This window comes from Accipiter gentilis, chromosome 28, assembly GCF_929443795.1.
Source record: "Accipiter gentilis chromosome 28, bAccGen1.1, whole genome shotgun sequence".
Taxonomy (NCBI): Eukaryota; Metazoa; Chordata; class Aves; order Accipitriformes; family Accipitridae; genus Astur; species Astur gentilis.
Genome location: NC_064907.1, coordinates 8,252,366 through 8,260,230, shown reverse-complemented (window position 1 = coordinate 8,260,230; position 7,865 = coordinate 8,252,366).

Genomic DNA, 7,865 nt, shown 5'->3' with positions numbered 1-7,865 from the left:
ATGGTAAAGAACATTTCTGTGATTTCCTTCCTTTGTTTCTGATTTTATGCTCTATTTAGATTTCTCAAATAATGAGCTATAACAAATACCAAAAATGTCCCATCCAATAATTTTCTACAATTAATATGTTTCATATTCAGCGTTACACAAACCAAAGTAAGTAGTACCATTCAGATTACGCAGTTTTCCTTAGCAGAATTAAAATTTTGGCAGTATTCTACCAGATCAGCACTGATACGCTGGCCATGCTGGTGCTACCGTGTCGGTACCAATAAGCCAGAAAGTAAAGAGTACCCAGGAAACCGAGGTGTGAAAAGAAGCCATTTCTGCATTACGTGACGGACTGCTGCTGACTGCTGCAGACAGCTTCTCAACTGGCAGAGGAAGAAGTAGGCAGCTGCTGCTGCATGCACGAGACTGCGAGGCCTCAGTAATGAGGAGTAATGAGCTCCGCTGTGGTGCAGGAGCTCTCAGGAACTGGAACAGAATGCGGCTTCTATGGGCAACATTTAACTTCTTCACCAGGTTGGGCATGGAAAGGCTTTTTCTTCTTTCTCATCTTTCTTCTGTTTTTTTACACAATGCAATCGGGGCAGCACATTCAAAATCTTTATTTAGATGAAAAATAAAAGCAGCGGGCTCTACGTGCTTTGAAGGGTATGTAGAGCAAGTCCTCCTGTCTCCCCAGTGCTCAGCATTTTTCTTTCCAGTGCTGAGCCCCAGGTCAGGCAGTGCCACCAAACACGTGTCCTGCGGTCTCTCGCTCCTCTTCTGCCTACCCCTGGGGCTTTGCTGGTCACAGCATCAAACACACAGGGTAGGAGGTCAGCAGCCACCCGTGAGCGCTCTCAGGATACAGAAACTAAGTAATAGCCATAATGAGAGGCCGGTGGTGGGCCTTGATGTCATTATGCCAGCTGTTCTTTTTATGCCCTTTTTTATTTTTATCACTCCTTCCTCTCTCTTGCTCTCTTATTCCTTGAGGTCTTCTGGCCTCCAAACCCTTGTTTTTTCCTTTCTCATTAGAAGACACAAAGCACTCAAACCCACTCTCCCTAGTCCATGCCATTGGTGGAAAGAAGTTGCCTTCAAAAGCTTTCTAGAGACAAAGGTGCATTTCCAGCACATGGTGTGGTCTGGGGTGAGAAGAGTGGTGGAAGGAGTCCAAACCATCTTTCAAAAAAAGCCCCAACCCCACCCTACTGTACAAAAAAGGTACCACAGCTGACATCCAGCTAGCAAGCCCAATCGTACCTGCTGAGCACAGGGTAACTATGCTTTAAAGTCAGTCTTACAGGTTTCACATCACTGATTTCATTGGAAGTACGCTGAGAGTTTGCGGCAGGAAGAAACAGTGGGAGATGCCAACAGAGGCACTGAAAGGTCAGCCGGTGCTCAGCGCTTCTTGCAGATGGGGGTCCCAAAGTGCGGTTTTAACATGGCAATGAGCTTGGAGCACAGAGGAGAGGTCAATTTGTTTGTCTGTTGTTCCACTCAGCTCTGACCAACAGCAGAAGAAATACCTAAAAATCAGATCTCCTTTTTTTTTTGGTTTTTGTTTGTTTGTTTGTTTGTTCTTTGTTTTTGTTATTTTATTCCCAATAAAGTGTCTGAATGTCAGTAATACACAAGTATACAGAAAAAGTAGATGATATGGGTCTGTATGATGGGAATTGCACTGGGAAGAAGCCCTTTGGAACAAAATGGAAGTCTGACAATTCAAGTGTTCTCATTACAGGAAGAAAATAAAGATAGAAGTGAAATTCCCCCCCCCCCGCATACAAATGCACCGGTGGGAGAGCAGCTGCGGTTACTCCCCCATGCCTGGGGTTTCCAACAGTGACAGAAAAGAACGAGGAAAACGGTTGAGAAGGAAAGGAAGAGAAGAGAGATTAGGCAAGGTGTTTCTAGTCAGGGACCCAGCAGCGTTGCTGAAGTACTTCAGGTGGCATGGAGGAAGGACAAATGGAGCAAGCCAAACGGGCTTAGGAATTAGAAACTCAACTGTTCCTGAAAACTGACTTTCTGTAAACCGTTCTCTCGTTCATTGCTCATTATCTATCTAATTGTCTGCACTGTGTCTTCAGCAGTTTACTTTGCTGCTAGTGTCTCCTTTTAAAACACCAGACCATTTAAAATAAAGTCTATCCATTGATGAAATTCCACATTTATGCCCCTCCCCAAAAAACTTCATCTGTGATTTAGGTACAAGATGAGCTTCCATCAGCCCGTTCATTGGCTTCACTGGAGCTACCTCCCAGACCAGTATGGACCAGGACTTAGAAATATTCCCTAGTCTTGGGCTTTCATCATCCTTCCTGCCTCCCACAGACACTTTCTCTGATAAGACACTGAGATGCTCTACATCTCTCTGTGGACCCCCGCACCTCTCTGTTACCATGAAAGAAACTCAAGCTCCCCATTTATTTTGAATTACAATGCCTGGAGTGAAAGACACGAGTACCTGCCCCCTTCCTTTCCCCAGCCCCGAGCACCAGGGAAGTCACACACCCAGGCATCCTTTTGCCCGTCTCCATTCAGTGCCCTTAAACTGATGAATAACCCACCTCCCACCTCCCTCCCGAGGTCCCCAGTGACACGACCCTACCAGGCGAGGAGGGATGTCCCTGCCGTGCAATGACATCCCTGCACAGGCACCCCGCTGCCCAGGAGATCGCCCCAGGCCCCTTCTCCATCACCCTGGAGCTCTGCTGGTGGTTCCTCAGCTGCCTTTTGCCATCCTGGCCAGTGGTCTGCCTGGCCCCTGGAAGGCTACCCTGGTCATGCGTGGCATTTATGTGCTGTTTACCAACATTAGCTTGGGCACTGGGGCTAAGTTTATTTGGGAGGGAACAAAAGGAAAGGTCAGATGCTCCGGGTCTCCATTTCTGTTTTGGCAGGTTTATGCTCCTGCGCAGCCATCCAGACAGGTCAGGGGGGTCCCAGCGAGGTGCGGGAGCCTGGCTTTACAGAGAGACTTGAAGAAGAGTTTAAGCAAAGGTGGTAACGTTACTAACAGCCACTTGGCAGCCTGTTGCTGCACCATGGCACGCCAGACTAGCGCTTGAACGAATACCTTAACCCCACTGCCAGTCAAAGTAAAGATGTTATGAAGAGATAGGCTGATGCACAGAGGAGCTTAGGAAAGTACCTTAGGTGTTTAAAAATGCCTTTCTGTGGTTGTGTCTGAATCCCCACCAGCACCTCAAAGAGAGGGGAGTTTGGGGCAGCAGTGGCTGGAGGAGGAGTGGAGAGCTGGTGGGGAAGGGGAATGGGCACCCAGGGGCAGGACGGTCCCCTGAGATCAGGCCACAGTCAGAGGCACGTTCTGCATCTGCATCAGCCCCGGCCCTAGCGCTGGCCTGCCCTTCCTTTCATACTTTCTCTTTTTTTTTCTTGTAATTTCTTTCAGTTCCAAGAAAGAGAAGACAGAGGCGGTAAGCTTAAAGAGCATTAGCGGGCACCATAGGAACATGCGGGAGGGATCAACGGAGCGAGGATCAGAGGAACAAAGGAAAAGAACCATAAAAGATGAAGAATCCTAAAAAAGACGTTACTGAGGGGGAGGGGGAGAGAAGAAAGAGAGTCTAAAAGAAAAGACGAGTCATATAAAGAACAGTGCGCCAGAAGAGATGAACTCAAAAAAGGACATAGATTTTAGGCTATACATTCCTCTCAGCAAAAAGGTAGAAAAGTAAGTGACACTAAATATGCCATTGCCACACGTCTTTTAAAAAGGAAAGGGGGAAAGGAATAAAGAGGTGGATAGAAAAGTTACGTGCATAATGAAATGCCTCATTTATGTGATATACATGCAGAAGAAGCAGCCAAAAAGTTAAGAGGAAGGGTGATAAATAGTATCTCTTTTGAAAGCTGACATCTGTGATGAATCTAATGAGAGATTTCAAAATCTAGTCAAATAAAAAAAAAGAGCCAATGAAGGTGAATGCAAGAGAATATATTTTGGGAGCAAAGAAAGAGTACAATAAAAATTGTGCAAATGCCACTAACAAGGTAACATTTACAATTGTGTCTTAATATTGTTTGATATTTACTGTCTATGGCCACGCTTGTAAATAAGGACTATCATCTAGCATTTGAGCAGGTTCTCACAGTTTATTGTCACGGCAATTTCTCTTAACAATTTACACGTTCAGATCCCTTATGGCAAATAGTGATGATGGTACCCACTCGCATTCATGCATTTGTGTTAAAGAATCAGGTCAGCAGATTCCTCACTCAGACCCACACATAAAGATACCTGCAGGTACAAGGACTACAAGTATTTCACAAGTTAGAATCAAAAAAGAAAAGTGACCTAAAGACAAAGATGGTCTGAAAAATGAGGATGATACTCAATGGACAACTGAAGACGCTGCACTGACCCAAGAAGAGTCAGCTACGCACAAAGAGGAGCAACCATCTACGTTTAACTGCAAAGGATCTGGGCATCACCATGCCACATAAGCTGGCACAATTCAGTAGTGGCCATCTACCGCAAAAAGGGCAAGCCCCACAGCTGTGGGTACAGACAGAAGTACAACAGTAATCCTCTGCTCTCCTCCTGTAAAACCCGGGTGGGAGCCCTGCAGACTGCTCTGGGCACTGTCCTCCAAGAAAGCTGTGACACCCCCCAGCCTGGAGGAGAACAGTGAAGTCCCTCTACGCTTCAGAAAACATCAGTAAGAAAGCCAACCAAAGGAGGCTGTAACATTGCAATGGTCGTTTACGTATTTGAACAAAACGGTAGAGAACATTTTATTATAGTGATTGTAGCAGCCTGGTCAAAAATAAAGGGATAAATTGAAGCAAAGAAGATTTAGTGTGGATACTAGGAAATAAACTTCATAGTGGCAGAGATAATGACGGTCTGGGGAGACTCTGCAGCCCTCAAGCCGATGTCTGTACAAAAAAAACCCATTTAATTGTACACATGCCTCTTGAGGACTCCACAGTCCAGAACAGCATGAGGAGGGGGACCCCGGCCTCAGAGAGACCGTTCTTTCTTCCCCTCCGCCTCTTTGATATTGGGACTTCAGCCTATCTTCAATTCACAGGAGACAAAAGCATTAATCTGTTCAGCACAGGCAGATCAAAGGGCAGATTGGTATGACTTCACACCCACTTAGTAACTTGCTTAAATGAATTGTGGACACAGAATATGTTCAAACAAATTGTTGATAATTTCCCTTGAACATCTTGGCATTAAAACCTTATTTTATATAGGTCCCTATAGCTTTTAACTTTCTTTTGGCAAAATTCCTGTGTTTTATGCACCTAAGTTAGTAACTCCAGTATTAGTTCTATGTACAACATCTCCAGCTAGAAGGGATGCTAAAAATATGGTCATTTTAAAATCTAAATTCAAACAGCTGTTAATCACTTGGCATAAAGATAAATAATTGGAAGAGCCACAAATAAATCACTGGTCATTCCCAACTCCTCATTCCAGTTACTTAAAGAAAAGAGCCTTCTCTCACTTTAGTTGTCTGCTTTGGCTTTGGTTTTTTTTAAATAAATAAACATCCTAAATGCATTCCCATAGGTCCCGTTTTCTGGAACTGGTTTTTGCCCTCCTATTTGTTATTTCTTAGGGGACTATTTGGCATTTATGTCTCATGATTTCAAACAATATTAGGGGTGTAATTTAAAAAAACCTGTTCTAGATATTTGGTATTAATTGCTTTCTAGCTGAAAAAATGTTGTTGCTGGGTTTTAAAGGGCCAGCCACAGTTGATCTTGTCTGATTTGGGGATTTTGATTCCAACTGTGCACAGCTGTGGCCAACAGGCTGGCAATCCACCAGCTGCATTCGACCTTTCTTGCTCTTAATTACTCAGTTCCCCAGTTCTCCTCCCTTGTCAGTTCTGTTCTGGTCACCACATTTAATTCCCATTTCTTACTCCTGTATTCACCTTCAGTTCAGTAATTTTTGGCCAGCCTCCACCACTTTCAGCCCAGCATTTTGCAATTTCTCTCATCACTGTATAAGGCCTTTTTCCTCCTTCTTCGGAAGGACAGTTTTTAATTGCACCTTACGGAAGAATGGGTGAGTATTTTGCTGTTGTCAGGTAGGTGCCAGGGAAGCTCCCGTCCCTCCCACGGGCTATTTTCCTTCCCAGACTGATCTGGGAGCATAAAACCATCTCAAGGGTGCAGCGGTATTAGCAAACACTTCTTTTCCCTGTAGGCTTGTGAGCTGTTTTATGCACAAGGATGCATGAAGAAAGAGACTGATGAACACCGACTCTCACATGGAAGTTCCCAGCTCCAAGTGGTTATTTTAATGAGTATTACAATTAATAACCCCTAATGGAGGGTGTTTTCAGCTTCCTGGGCAGAGCCAGGAGGCACTGATTGATGGCTCTTCCCCATGAGACAAGAAATACGGTCCCTTCAGATTGAGTTTCTCTCTCAGTCCTTTTTTCCTCAGCAGACTTGTGGCCTCACTGAAATTCCTAATGGGTATATCATTGTGTAACCAAAGTCATGCCTCAGCTGCTTGGTGGTTGTACAAACACGTCTTAGTCTGAGTTAATTCTTGGAAGTAGATCTTCATATAAATTTGGAGACAAACATTTAGCCTTTCTCTGTGGGGAAGTAAAAGGAAGTTTGTGCCTGCTTGGATTTTCCAGTCCCAGTATTATATCACTGACAGATGACAGTGATCAGGTGAAGTATCAAAAGTTTGCAGACAAACCCTTTAAAAATCAACTGGTTGTAGGACAGATTTAGTTTGGGCCAAATTCACTCATGTGTAACAGTGGAGTTGCATCACTTGAAACTAAACTCAGATGAAACCTTATTACAGCTCCCTGACTACTTTGAAATACTTATTAGTAATGCATATTTTTATTTTACAGACATTGTGTTAAATCCTCTGCAAATACAGGGAAAGACAGCCTTTCAATAGAGACTTCATATTTATTGAAAGGAAAGAACTAGAATAAGTACAAAATGGGTTCAGGAATACAAATGCTCCACATCTTTTTATTGGCCAGTTGGTGTTGCAAAGTGATTTGGAAAAAACCCCGTATTTCTTAGGGTAAGGTTGCATGGAATACCTAATGGATAATTTTGAAACATTAGTTATTTGAAGGGAGTGAGTCTTCAAAGCAGACGCTGGTGTCTAATTAGTTAACTCCTAAGGCAAAGAAGCAATATACCAGCTGATGCAATTGGTGGCAGCAGGATTTTGGAAATAAATATCTCTATTTGGCACTGAGAAGTGAAACAGAGCTCAAATTTTTTGTGGATTGCCTGGCCTCAAGTTCATGCCTCAGAGCTCGCATTTCTGTGGTGAAGGAAAATTAACTCTCCGAGTGTAAGATCTGGGGTTCAATGTGGCTATTTATTAAAATTCATCTGGCCTCCCTAGACTGTGAATATTTTGAGTTGACCTAGATGGAGCTCTTGATAAAATCAAGCTCTCGTGGGGCATTTCCAGTGTTTTCTGATAAAAGCTTAGTAGAATTGCACTAACAAAAACTGAGACACTAAAGCAGTGATTATCATCCTAGCTGGAAACCAGAAACACAGTGGCATGTGAAAAGAAAGAACAAACAAAAATCCCAAACCTCCAGAAACCCTAACTGAGCAAAACCTGGGGAACAGCCATTTGTGGTGACCTGTAATGCATTTTTGTCCTGGGTTCATTCAGACTACCTCTTCAGAGATGCTGCAGTCGGGGCCACGGCTGCACCGGGCTGCTGAGAGAGCGAGCGGAGAAGCGAGCGCTGCCTGCAGATGCAGCTCAGCTCCCTTGTGCCCACAGCTGCTCTGTGCAGGAGCCCTGTCATTTAGCAGCAAGGACTCAGGTAGGTATCTGATGGTAAATGAGATGACTCTAGCGTTAATGTATTCAA